The sequence below is a fragment of the Anser cygnoides genome, chromosome 20 (assembly GCF_040182565.1).
Source record: "Anser cygnoides isolate HZ-2024a breed goose chromosome 20, Taihu_goose_T2T_genome, whole genome shotgun sequence".
Classification (NCBI taxonomy): domain Eukaryota; kingdom Metazoa; phylum Chordata; class Aves; order Anseriformes; family Anatidae; genus Anser; species Anser cygnoides.
The window spans coordinates 7059732-7073547 of NC_089892.1; the positions used below are offsets into that span (position 1 = coordinate 7059732).

The 13816-nt window shown below is 50.4% G+C and overlaps 1 protein-coding gene across 4 annotated transcripts in view; it reads right to left on the bottom strand.

Moving 5' to 3' along the window:
* COL27A1 (collagen type XXVII alpha 1 chain) overlaps window positions 1–13816 on the bottom strand; it is a 198499-nt gene that overhangs the window by 182891 nt on the left and 1792 nt on the right. For 2 of the 4 annotated variants that reach the window (XM_066980816.1, XM_066980817.1), the window contains exon 1: window positions 6486–6692. The gene's annotated coding sequence lies outside the window, so the exon portion shown is untranslated. Of the gene's footprint in view, window positions 1–6485; window positions 6700–13213; window positions 13316–13816 lie in introns of those variants that run through there. The other 2 variants (XM_066980818.1, XM_066980819.1) reach the window with 2 other exon arrangements.

Here is a 13816-nt window from a genome sequence, read left to right on the forward strand (position 1 = left end):
GAAGGGTAAATATCCATGTGCAGCAGAGCCAGGGATCATTGTTTAAAAGCACCCTGCAGAACAGACAGAACGCTGAAATCTTAAGAAGTCACCCCCTCTCTTTTCTTTTCTTTTTTTAAGGAAGGAAGAAACATCTGTGGGAAGTATTTATGAGATATATAATGCACCTCACATATTACCCTAAGGGCCATCTTTAGAGTGGGAAATAAAGCTTCCATACGAGGAGTTTGTTAACGTTGTGGCAGGAATCAGATGCAAACACAAAAGCTTGCTTGTTCTGTAATGACTTGCCGAGATAAGTGTCCCTTATCAGCAATACTGTTTTCTTTTGGAAAGGAAGGGACTCTGTGTGTACAAGCAGGGGATGGAAGTCAATGAAAACAGAAGGCTGGAGAGGTCTGAATGGGTATTTTGTACTGTAATTCTAGCTTGGGGCTGCTTTTTTGGGTGTGGAAATATCAAACACTGACCTCCCACTGATGGTCCTTGGCAGTGGGATAAGTCACTCATTTATTTTTGCTCAGCCACAAAGCTGCTGTGTAACATGGCAAGGTCCTCGCGGAGCTACAGTGCCCCAATACATCTCCCAGGCAAACAGCGCGCACCCAGCCCTCGCATGCCCCTGCCCAAAATATCCCCGGGCTCATGCCCACAGCCAGGTGACCCCGCAGCCCTCAGGCAGCTCTTTCACTTGGGGAAGAAAAGCGGAATTGTGCAGAAGAAGGTTGGCGTGGGAGAGGTGGAAGGATGCCTTAGGCATCCTCTATTATGGCCAACAAGGCCCTCGCTAATAGGGACCGGGGGTGGTGATGTCCTCCTGCTTCTGACCTGGAAACACCAAAACAGGCCAGGTTGAAATGAGCCATGTGAAAGCACCACACACACAGGAGAAGCTAGGCGTGCAGGAATTTTCCTCTATACAAAGGAATATACTTCATTCTTTTAAACAAGAAGGAAAAAGAAGGAAAAGGTGAAGAAAAAAAGGGTTTGCAGAGGGATGACCATCTCCGATCTCAGATTTCTCAACAGGAAGGCAGCTGTGGGCTCCTCGGGGTCTTGGCTCAGGCCTACTGGCATCCACAAGGAGTTTTGTCTTGCCTTGGGGCTGCTTTAATAGCAGAGAATGCTCTGTTATGGGCTGACTATACATTAATGAAGTGAGAACCTATAGGGAAATGCTAGGCTCTTCTCTTGAGCAAAGCACTTGGAAATTAACATATGGCGTCAAGATTTGGGATAATTAAAGCAGAACCACAACCGCAGGGAATTCTAGCGAAGTCCCCTCAGAACAGAAATAGTCTCAGCATCTCGCTGCTCTCAGGGGTGTGCTTCAGAGCTCTCTGCTCCATTGGGGGCTCAGGCAGAGGACACACACAGCTGTCCCAAGTCATCCCAGCACCTGCAGGCGGGCCCCAGATGCTGACATCCAGAGGTCCCCAGCCTTTCATAGCACACCCAGGCAGCAGGGCAAGTTTGGGTTGTGCTGTACCAGGCCACCGGAGGTCTCCCCTCCCGCCGCGTTAGCTTGCCTCCCAGAAATTTTACTGGCAGATCTGAACATAACACAGAGCCATGCCACAGTCTGGAGGGAAAAGCATGGGGTCCATCAGCAGGGTACATCAATGACACTGTGTCAACAGCCCGTGGCAGACGACGCAGAAAGTCACTTGTTCCCAAGCACGTCATCGCTCCTACAAGGCACAAGCTGTGCTCGGTCACACGTTGTTCCATCAGACAGAGGGAGGCTGAAAGGTCTGGATTAAATAAAAGCAAAACAGCTCTGATAACCATCAATGTATCAGTTAACACTGCATTTCCCCACTGGCTTCACGTAAACAGAGGGGACGGAGCACAAGACTGGAGGAAACCTGCAGCACTGCCCTGCCAGATGACAGACACCAGCTTACCAAACGCACGGCTGTGCTGTCAGGTCTCACGGCCAAGTCAACGTGGATAACTGGCCAAGAAATCACAGCTCAAACTTGCCTTTCATATTTAAGGCTACCCAGCTCAGCCACACTCTGCCTCCGGAGCAGCCGGGGCTGGAACATCCTCTGAGCAATCCTCAGGACATGATTTTTTTTTTTTTTTGACCTATGCCAAGTACCACTGAGAATCCAGCCTGATGCTGCAACACATCTCTGCTCCTCCACTGCTAACCCAGCCACTAATATCTACACAGACTCTGTTCCATAAACAAGTCTGAAACTAGACAGGGGGATCAAGGGATTTTGTAGGATTTGCATGCTGCAGCCAAGGAACGCTCCAACACCATCCACCAGAGACAAAAAAATAAAAAGACAGGTTGAGGAAGTGACAGCCCCCAGGAAAGCACCCACGTGCAGAGGAACAGCTGGAACTTGAAGCAAATGTCACCTTTAAACACTTTTTCTTCTGACATGGATTCAGCACTTCTGAATCCACAAGCTGTGGAAAGGCAGTCCTGAAAGAAATGGGTTTCAGTAAGCAAAGACCAACTCCCTGAGATGGAGGTCCTCCTGCTCAAGCTGAGGCAGTCTCCGTCAAGGGACTGGCAAGCAGGGAAGAAGAACAAATTGAGAGCCCTGACCCCATCCAGGACAGCCAGACAGACTCCTGCAGGGACCTGCAACGTGCTAAGGCACAGGCAGGAGACAGGAGGAAGCTTTCGGACAAGCCATCGGGCTCTGCTGCGCAGTCAGCAAAACGTTACGGGTCCATACATTCCTGGGCATCTCATTTAATCGCATTTTATGGGCAAGTTTGTGGATTTTGTTGGGTTAATACTGCCTGTAGGAGCAAGTGGGCTGACAGGAGGTTTTCTGTTGGCCAGCTGGCATGCAGCGAGGTGGCTTGTTGAGGCCTTCTGGCTGCAAACCAGGAGCAACAAGAAACGCAGGCTTTTTGGTGCAAACTCCCTCCCTTCGGTGTGACTTTGATGATGAAAAATCAGGCTCCGCAGAGCAGAGGTGACAGGGTCTGTGTTTGTGCACTCTGGGACAGGCAGTGGAGGAGCTGGGATGGATATGCAGGTACAATAAATACAGAGGCAGGAAGACACATCGCCGCCTTGGCTGGAAACCAGCAAGGGGATCTCTGGCTGTGCCATCAGCGCAGTGGAATTTGAGGCCCAGGGCACAAGAGACACACAGGAACAAGCAAGCTCCTCTATTTCCACGTAGCTGGCATCTGCTTGGAGAGCTCCCAAGGCTGAAACAGTTTGTCCATGTTAAAATAAACTCCCTGTGCTTACCTGGCTTTCCCCAACTCTGTAAAACAAGGCTTGGTGGGGACTTGAGGAGCTTGCTTAGTGTTTGACACTGCAAAGAGACTTCAGCAGATGGATATGGCGCTAGCTTTTGCACACAATATCTTGGTAAGCAAAGCACAACATTTATGTTTCGCAGCCAGCTCTTGAGGAGCAGCCAGCCCACGCTATCTCAGGTAAAGGCACAAGGCTCCTGGAGCTGCAGCCTTCTGAAGAAAGCTCAAGCATCCCTAGATGCGTGCAGGAACATCATGAGAGTCTGCATCACCGTGAAGCTGGCTGCAAGCGGGCCTTTGACAACACTGCGGTGCCAGGACGGCATCTCTCCTCATGCTGTTAAATAGACGTGAAAATAAACAGTAATATCATGTGAGAAGACATGCAAACCACCAGCACGCCTCTGTCCTGAGCTCTACCAGAACAGTTGGTTATAGACAAGACCATGACTCGAAAAGAAAAAGTCACTGGGGGAAAGAATTCTTACTGCTCTGAGAAATCCATCACTTTGCGTTCAACACCCTTGCTTGTCTCTGAGACTACAGGGGTATATTTGGAAATGCTTAGAGGTGCAACGGAAGCATGGATATTTCCTTGTGGTGCTCACCTGAAAGCCACCTAGCTCAAGAAAGACTCAAAAAGTGAAAAGCCTCTTCCCAATCAGAAGAAGCATTTCAACCCATAGCTGTTTATTGGAACTGAGCAAAGGCAAGCTCAAACTGAAATTCCATTTCCCAACTATCACAGCGATATCTAGATTTACACTCGAAGGAAGCCAACGCTACAGGACTGGCTGTTAACTCCGCAAGCCACTGACATTACACAGACCGACTTGTCTCAGCAGATACGCATCCATCACGCTGTTCTCTTGGAAAGGAGCAGCGCAGAGCCACTTCATCACAACCTGGAAGGATCTGGAGAGGTTCCCAAGCAGCAGGTGCAGGGAATTACATCCCAGCCCTCGCCAGCAGCCTGCTAGAGGAGGAGCAGCTGAAGACACCCCTGTCACATCCCTGGCCAGGCAGCATGGTGAGCAGAAGCAGAGCAAGCCCTGGCTGCCAGATTATGGCAGCTGCTCCTGTCCCAACGTCCCAACCAACAGCACCGAAGTAGAAAACCCTGCTCATCTTGGGATCTCCCATAAGCCTTTCTCAACTTTGAATGCGGTACCTTCACTTTTATCTCCCCTCCTATTTCTTGACCTCCTGGCAAAGCCAACAAAGCCCCATTTTCCTTCAAAAAAGGTGGGGACGGTCACCTGCAGGAGCAGGATCTGGCAGGTTTTTCCTTCCTGCAATCATGCGGTGGACTGCTCCCATACATATTCACGTGTGTTTTTAGGGAATCACACAGGATTTGGTTTTGATCTAGGAGGGATTCTCTCAAAAATCAAGCTGAAATTCATCTTCCAGCACACTTGAAACCCTCCCACCTTGCTGTTACCTGCAACTTTTATACGACTCTGTCCTCCACTATCATCCAGTTCATTAAGGCAGCTATAAAGTCATCCTAACACCAGGACAAAACACCACTGAACCCTTCCTGACCTCCCTAGAATCTGGGAAGTTCTTCAAGTCTCCAACTCTGCAATGTTCTCCAAATCAATCATTTGGAAAAACAAACTACTGATAATTAACCATGTCACGCTGCAACCTACATCACTTTTTCTGGCTTGTTCACAGCATCAAGTAACAAGACATCAGAAACCTTATCTACAAGGTCATCCACTGCTCCTACCCACCCTTGGCCCCCCTCCCCATGTTACTGGAGAAGACTTGCTTGCTTTAGCATGCTGTGTTTTTAACAAGGCCTTGTTATCCCCTAGGCAGTCACAAGCTGCTCCTTTAGCCCTGAAAGCAGAGATAAGCTACCCTGCCCTGCAGTTCCTATTTTCTTCCCCCCGTTATTCAGAGCCAAGTACTAGGTTTGCCCTTTCAGTTTTGTGTAACCTCAGCCATCCTCAGGAGCCCTTGAAAGAAGCCAAGAACAAACTGGTGCTCAAAAATCTTTGGCATCATTCTGGGCACTTCAGGATTAATTTCATCCCACCCAATTACTTAAGGATCTCTATCATGAGCCCACACCATCATCAATGCCCGTACAGCATTAACCAAAATAGAAAACTGCAACCATGCAGTACAACAGATGCTGAGGTTGTGAAACGCTCTGGCAACTTTCACCATTAGTTTCCCTCTGCGGGAGGCAGAGGAAAGCTGCCGTCTTGGTCTCATTCACAATGCTTTTGTCCTGCTGCTGCTTTTTTCGGAGGTGTGCCTATTCATTTGATCTAGTTTCCACTTTCTGTGGACTTTCCATCAGAAGTTGCTGCTATGGAAGCCCCTTTCACCCAGCCTAAACCTAAGCAGTCTCCATCTCCCTGCTCCCAGTGGGAAGGAGGCGGCCAGCCCCCCCCTTTGCTGGGAGAAGGGTGTGATCTGCGGCCAGGGAGGAGCAGCCAGGACATGCCATACGTGCAGCCCACGTATCCCGCTCAAACTGCGGCCGTTCACACGGAAACAGCCTCACGGCACTCCTCGTGCAGCTTGGGCCATGGAGGTCCTCTGGAGCCCTAGAGAAACACCACGAGGCCATGCCATGCATGTGACACCACACACGTATTGTGTAGCCTCCCGTCATCCCTGCATTTATAGCTTCTTCTCCAGCTGTGTTCTTTCAAGCCAGGTGCCCACTAATAGGCTCCTCCAGCGCTGCTTTTTCCGTCACGCACCGAACCCCGTGCTGCATGCAGCCAGCTCAACAGGGCTGGGCGTTTTCGGCCGGGTCCGCACGCACCTGGGCACAGGCCAGCACTACTCCCACACTTTCCTCCAGGCCATCATCTCACTCCTGCAATAAGGCTCAGTGCAAACCTCTTGCGAACAGACGAGCCGTTCATAACCACCTCCACCAGCATTTAGCCTTAGTATCCTCTTGCCCTGTGGAACGCATCAAGCAGTTTTAGGCTACTCCAGTGCCACTGATTTCCCACTTATGTCCTGCGGTGTAGGCACAGGCCTGAACCCAGCCTAATTACAGTTAAAATTCTCCTTCATCTCTCTCCCTCCTGCCCCCAGGAAGCCTCCCCCACAGGTCCTTGATCGCTGTGACCCCCACCTCCCAGCTCTGCTGCCAACAGCCGGACCACAGCTGCAACTCGTGCCCTGCTCCCCGGCTAGACCCCAGCACAATAACTGCATGGGCTTTGCTGCTCCGAGACTATGGCCCCTTGCATCCCCCCAACCTGCTGAAATCCTGGTTCAGGTCCCCAGTCCGCTCACAGCCTGGCTCCTGCAGCAGCCCGGCCTCTGGCCTCGGCAGACGGTCTCACCCCAGCGCATATCTGCCCGGAACGGTGCTATGGAGATCTCTTCTTAATCCCTTTGCTTTTCCACTGTGCAATTCCTCCTCCTGCATTTATCTCATGCTTTTCTCTTCTCTACCGCACCAAAGCAGAGCCACCTCTGTGCACTTTCAAGGACCCTTCCCACCGTAAACAACTGCGAAGCGCACCCCCCTCCTCCCTCCAAGCTTTTGCGGCTCCTTCCTGCGATATCTCAAAGACCCTGAGAACAACCAGGCTGCTGGTGTGCCAAGGCCACCGCTTCTCCCAAACCCTGCAGTTTGCGGCTTTGTTCCTGGGGCTGCTGTGCTCTGTTTGCCCAAACCTGCATTGCAGCCCGGTGAACACAGTGACAGAGGCTCGGGGACAGACACCCGCTCCATCCCTCCAGGCCCCATCTAAGCCAGAGCCCTCTGCATGATAGAAACACAGCTGATGAACTACAATTTAGGAAGACTCGTGCATCTGAACAAACCCAGATTTCTTCCATCTTCCTCGTAAAGGAAAAATTCATCCAATGCAATTTCTTTATGAGGCCAGATTTTACAGACCCTCCAGCTCTCGTTATGGAAAATAAGTGGAAACTCCTGGCAGTGGATTTTTGTTGTTTTTTTTTCCCCTTTCTTAATAATATATATGAGAAAAGCGTATATTATACTCTGCCTACATAGACCTTGCCAATAAAATTTGCTGATGCTTGCAAAACTATGGGACAGTTGTCCAAACGCCTGCCACTTGCTAGTCGTAGACAGTCATGAATTGTCCTTATTGCTGACAAGTTAACGTTGCATCATAAACTGCCCATATGAAGTTTTGTTGCTATAACACATGACTGAATTCAATATGTCAGAGAAATGATTAATTGCCCCTGAGATTTGGATCTTTAAAAATAACAAATTCAAAAGCCTGATGTTCTTTATTCTGATGCTGGTAGAATTTACATCATGGTTAATAAATAACAGTCTTCCTTCAGAAATTAGGTCATTAGATTATTCTATTTGCAAACATAAAAATGCAATCAGATGGAACTAGTAATGTCTAGGACACACAGACTAGACAACAGTGACATCTCAAATGCTTGGGGGGATTATTTCAAGGAAGTCTCGGTCTGACTTTCAAGCGTCTGCAACTTTCGATGCTACAGTATTCAGGGCAATACGGAAAAATAAAAGAAGTCCTTCGCAGCGACTCAGAACCTGTCGAGTTGTATTTTAGGATATCCCAAAACTTTGGGTATCCCCTCGGAATAGAAAACCCGTCGCCAGCCCAGGTGCCATTTCACCGTGCATGTCAGCGACACCAGCCTGCTCAAGCCACCTCCGTCAGGCAGTTTTACGCCTGGCTGCCAAAGGGATCAGCCCACAGAGCAGAGATCAGAGCAGCAAGAGGTTCTTCCATCCTGTCTGCCACGTGTGTTATCATTACTATAAATATGCTCTGATCTCACCTGTCCTCCATGCATTTTGCTGCTGTCCCTTTAGCTGCGATGCATAACGATGCCACAGGCAGGAAAAGCACTACGCTGAACGCTCCGCCCTGCAGCCAGAGAGACCAGCCTCTCTCCGCTCCAAAGAAAATCTTATTTCCTGGACTTTAAAGCTTCAATTAGCACAAGGATCTGTGTTCCTGTGTGGGCAGACCTCCTAGCAGCTGAGGGCCCAGACTCCCCACGTGGCAGATGCCCTGAGTCCATTTCCACCACCAACGGGCACGCGCCAGGAGGTAACACGGAGCATCAATGGGACCTCTGCACGTGAGAGCAGCACACGATACTTCCCCAACACCGTGCTGCCCTGAGTTTGCACCCAGCCAAAAGACTTTGCCAGCATGGAGATCTCATGCACCAAAACGCCCAGAAATGGGTTATTTGCCAGGCTCATGCCACAAACACTTCGCTGGCACGCGTGCTTCGAGGACTCACCACTTGCTCCTGCCTGCGAGGCCCCATTCATTCCTCACCAGATCATCTCCTGCTGCTCCTCGGCCAGCACGGCCATGTGGGACCTTAACAAAACCCAGTCTCCCTCTGCCCTCCCCCCAAACTGACCCACCTTAATGCGATTACAAGCTTGCCCACCCCACAGCCCTTGCACTCCCCCAGCACACCCACAGGCACCTGGCCTCCCCCGGGCAGTGCTCCCCAGTGAGTCCGCGGGTGGGATGCTCCTGCTGAGACACCCTGGCAAAGCTGGAGATGGCGATAAAGGGGCCACGTTCCCCTTCCTGAGCCATTTCTGACCCTTTGTTCACACGCCCAGAGCAGCCTTCCCACAGCCCGCACCCACAGGCAGCCTGGGAAGGGCTGCTGTTGCCAGGAGGCGCGCAGAAGAAGTAAAAGCTAATTATAAGTGATGGCCGGCTTGACAGCAAGGACTTTTAATACAAGCACCACACACAAGTGCCAACACACCGAGCTGAATCCCTTTCTCATCAGCCCTTTGTGCACCGCCGAATGTCCAAGGGAGCTCTTCCAAGCTCGTGCAGCCCCGGTCCAACAGAGCCTGACCTCAGGTCTGCCTCGCTCAGCAGGATCGGTGCAGGAAGCAGATGCAAATAAAGTCAACTGAGATATCACCAGCTGATTAAACCAGTATGTTCTGTCTCAGTTACATCTTTCAGAAATCCTGGCAGTGCAGGAAGACTCGACAGTTCCCCAGCGCTAGAGGATGCCTTGGCCATCTGGAAGAGACGAGGTGTTTTTTGCCAATAGCACACTTACTCCTGAGAGCAGCAGTGAGATTTGGCACATGAGTGCAATTGATTGAGTGGCTTTGTCATAATATAGACCCAGGCCCAGATGTGGGTGAAAAAACTAAAATAAAAAGACTCCTGGGGCCAGCGTGAGACCTCGTCCCCTGCCAGGAGCATGGAGCATCCCGGGGGACAGAGGGCAGCAGCATTTGGGGCTCCTCATCACTGCTGCTCCAGGCACAGGGCTCTTTCTTATTTTCTCCTTGAAACATCTCTCCTGCTTCCCCACGAGCAGGGGAAGGTTGGTAAATAGGCCCTGCGCTAGTGCTGAAGCACAAGCCTGGCCTGTACAGGGTTGTTTTTTTTAGAAACGCTCTCCACTGAGGCTTTTCTGTTCCCTCCGGTCTCTGCACCAGGACCCCAAGCTTTGGCCAAGCCTCTGCTCCTAACACTTTTTTGTTTTCTTAAATGGACTGAGAAGTTCTTTCATAAAGTTCACGTGGGGAAAACACATTTGTCCCAGGGTCCGGGCGGGTTTTCAGTTCAGCCCCTCACTCACGCCAGCAGCAAGCCCATCTCATGACAATGCCCAGGCAAAGACACGCACAAAAAACCCTTTCTGTGAAGTTTTCTGCATGCACAGGGCTGCTAGGAATTAAAGCAGTTCTCAGTGTCAGGAGTCAGACACAAGACACTCCCTCTACTGACTGCAGAGAACCTTTGCCAGCCCGGTGCAGACATGGTCTCGGGAGCACAAAGGATTCAGGACATTTCCCCCCTAACCCTTCAGGTCTGGGCACCTCAGCCTGGACATAAGTACCTGGTTTTGTGAGTGCCCTGTAGTTTTGCTGGCCTTCTGTTTTTAAGCATTGCTTTCAACAGAGATGCAAGCACTTCTGTACCAGAGCAAGGTTTCAACTTTGGTTGTTCTACATTAGTAATAATCAGTTTTTTTTTTTTTTTTGCAAGTCCTGCTCAAGGACCTTAAAGCACTGCATAGTCTTAGGCATGCAAGACATCCTCGCACCGTCAGATGAGCATCATCTACCCACGTCAAAGTCTGCAGGGGGGGGGAAAAAAAATCACAGCAGAAGTGAACAAGAACTGGAATGAGAGCTCAGAACTCCCCTGAAGGTCTCCTCCAGACCCAGGGCTAGGTGTGCCTCCCTTTTGCAGGGTTTGGTCTTTGTGCAGACAGAAGAATGGGGCAGCAGCAAGCCAGCCCTATCCTGCTCAAACCTCCACTGACACTCAGGCTGTGTCCTGGGCATCAAAACTTAAAACCGCTTCCTCTTCTTGGGTCCAACTGAACGCAGAAGCACCCTCAAAACCCAAAACACCCATGTCCTGTGGTTATTCCAGCCCAACACACCACTGGGAAATCCAGGAGCCGCCAGACACTGGTGCACTGCTGGAGCTCGACACCTTCCCTCCTGCTACAAAGCAGCTTGCACAATTCAGAGACTTTAAAGTTTAAAGCACATATATATAGTCTATTTCCATCTTGGATGAGCACGCTGACCTCCTTCTGTTTTATTTATCCTGTGCACTACACCTGGAAGAGGTATTATCCATAACAGACTTCTGAGCCCTCCTCAGCACCTGACCACGGGTCTCACCCAGGCTCCCTCCTGCGCCTTCCCATTTCCTTGAATGTCTTTGGAGAATAAGTTCTTGCTGCTGGTAAAGGAAGGCACCGTAAAGTCCAGTCAAACTCAACACTTGTTTTACAGGGCAACACATCCCCAGGCAACACACACAGGTTCCAAGGCTAACTCTGGCCCTGCCACGTGGACCTTGGTGGACAACATCTCCATCTGACACATTAGATTCCCACCAGGAGCTGGGACAGGAGCAAGGAGATGCACAAACACCTGGGTGATGAACCATTTTCCACAAAATAAAATAAAGCTGGTAAAAATGAATTTTCCTTCCCGGCAGCCCAGTGACAGGCACCTCCCAAGACACACAAAACATCAGCATGGGATGGGGACGGGTTTTCCAGCAGCACACGTCAGGAGGGATGGGGCACGGAGGCGACGGAGAGAGTTCAGTGCCCCAGGGGAGCTGCAGCACACAGGGCTCCAGAAGCTGACCTTGCAGCCATCCCCATCGGGGGAGACTTTAACTCTCTACGTGACAGTTACCAAAAGCAGTGGGGGTGAGGGTTTGTTAATCTGGGGGTTTCCCCTCCTCTGTGGATGACTGTGGGATCACAGGAACCAGAAGCGAAGCTCACTGCAGAGGTGGAGCCTGCCTGAAAACTGGCACGATGCTTCCCTGGACTGAAAGATTTTGGTTTTCACATGCTCCGTTTTTCCAGCCCGAAAAGATGAAATTTTCCACAGAAGCAGATGCTTTTCTTGAAAGATTTCTTTGAGTAGAAATGCCAAATTCTCCATCAGGAAACTGTTCTGATGGAAGCATTTTCAACAAGCCCTGTTCGAGATCTATTTCAGGACTGGCCTTCGCTGGCCTAAGTCAATTCTTTTAACTCATCGCGGCTTGTTTTTCCTGCCATTACGTACTTCTCAATTCAGAGTGTCTCAGTTTTAATTGCGCTCCTGCCATCATTTAAACGAGCCCTTGTTCTGAGTCACGGCTGCTCTGCCCAGCATGACCCAGAGCTGGGGGCAGCCAGCCCCAGAAAGCCCCTTCCTCACGCAAGTTGCTTTTTTCCAGCTCCCTCTCCGAAAGTCCAGCCATTTTAAACCAGTTCTAAGGCTCTTTTTACTTACTCCACCCATTTCCAGAGCGACACTTCCTATGTCAGGAGGGTTTTAAAGCATTGTCTGCTTCCATGGGGTCATTTCCCCTGGCACTGCTAGTGGTAAACTGAGAATTGTGTATTCAATCCCAATTCCAGCTTGACTTGCTGCTGCACTCACGCAGCATCCCTGTCCTTGGTGGCAGGAGGAGGATGCAGGGTACAGCGTTTGGCTTTGCATGGCCTCAAGCAGCCCAGGAAGCTTCACCACATCCCCATGCCTGGCTCCAGCATTTGGCCACCCTTCTCAGAGAGGAATTTTACCAAATATCTGACTGTAACTCCCTTTGCCGCAGTGGGATCCAGGCCATGACCCCGTCTCACTGCTTTCTGCTCCCCGTGCATGGACCAGAGCCATCGTGGCTGTTCTGCCGGGGACGGGGTCATGCAGCTGACCTCCAGCCTGTCGCTGCTCCAGGACACGCAGCAATGTAATTCTGACAAGTTCTGCTAGGAAATGTGTCTCATGCCTTTAGTTTCAGCCATTTTACTGTTTTTGGTGTTGACAGATACTAATTAACAGCACGGGACACAGTACAACATGCTAACTCTGGGCTGACAGCAGCAGCCTCTGTGTTGATCCATACAATGGGGAAGCAGCCGGAGCGAACGGAGCCAACGCCAACAAACCGCTCCCATTGAGAAAGCCACCTGGGATGAGTGCTGCTGCGTGGACACCCACAAAACACACCATCACCAGCAGGTCCTGCTCTGCACCTGGGAGGCGGTGGCTGCATTTTTAGGTTGGAAATGAGGAGACATTTCTTCTCAGAAAGAGCAGTCAGGCATTGGGACGGGTTGCCCAGGGAGGTGGTGGAGTCACCATCCCTGCGGGTGTTCAAGGAAAGGTTGGACGTGGTGCTTGGGGACAGGGTGTAGTGGGTGACATTGGTGGTAGGGGGACGGTTGGACCAGCTGATCTTGGAGGGCTTTTCCAACCTTAATGATTCTTTGATTTTCCAGCATGTCATCCTTCCCCAGAGCTCCTACCAGCATCTCCTGGGCTCGAGTAGAACATTCGTGGCCTCGGGTTGCCCTCTTGTGGCGCAGCTCAAGTGAGATATTCCAGCAGCATCCAACGATATTCAACATTTCCTGCAACCCCCCCAGGAAGTGCAGATCTCTACATCATGTGTAGAGACCTACTGACACGGATTTGTTTTTCTCTTACCTCCCTGCACGGCTTTGATGCTGCGTGCAGATCGGCAGCTGAGGTCTGCTGAGCTGAGCTGCGCCCGCTCTGCAGCACGGAACAACATCCTTCCACTCAATGCTGGTTTTCATCGAAACAATTAAAAAAACATGCGTAAGGCGATTGGATTTCCAATAACAAATCAAGCCAAAAAGCTGTTTAAAAGTTTGTTTTTAAGAAAATATCAAAACAACGAAGAACTGAAGCAAACAGTTATCCTTGTCCTTCCCCAAATAAGCCCTAAGAAACACTATATTCTCTCAAACCAAAGTTGTACCACAAAGAAAGGTTACTTGTGCTCACTTTTATCCTTCCCAGTTACAAAGACCCTTCATCTTTTATTGGGCTGATCCCTATTTAAAACTAAAGTTTGTTTTTTAAATAGGAACATTGTTCTCCTCGCTCAGCAGTACATACTTACTGGTGGGAGCTTGGTAAGGTCAGCAGCTGTCAGGGCCCGCTCAAGCTATTATTCAGGCAGGTAGTTTAAGCCACAGCCCTTATAGAGGTGAGTTAAATACATTCCTACAGGGGGTGATGAGCACTGCCACGTCTCGTGCCTCCAAAGCCAAGTTCCTCACC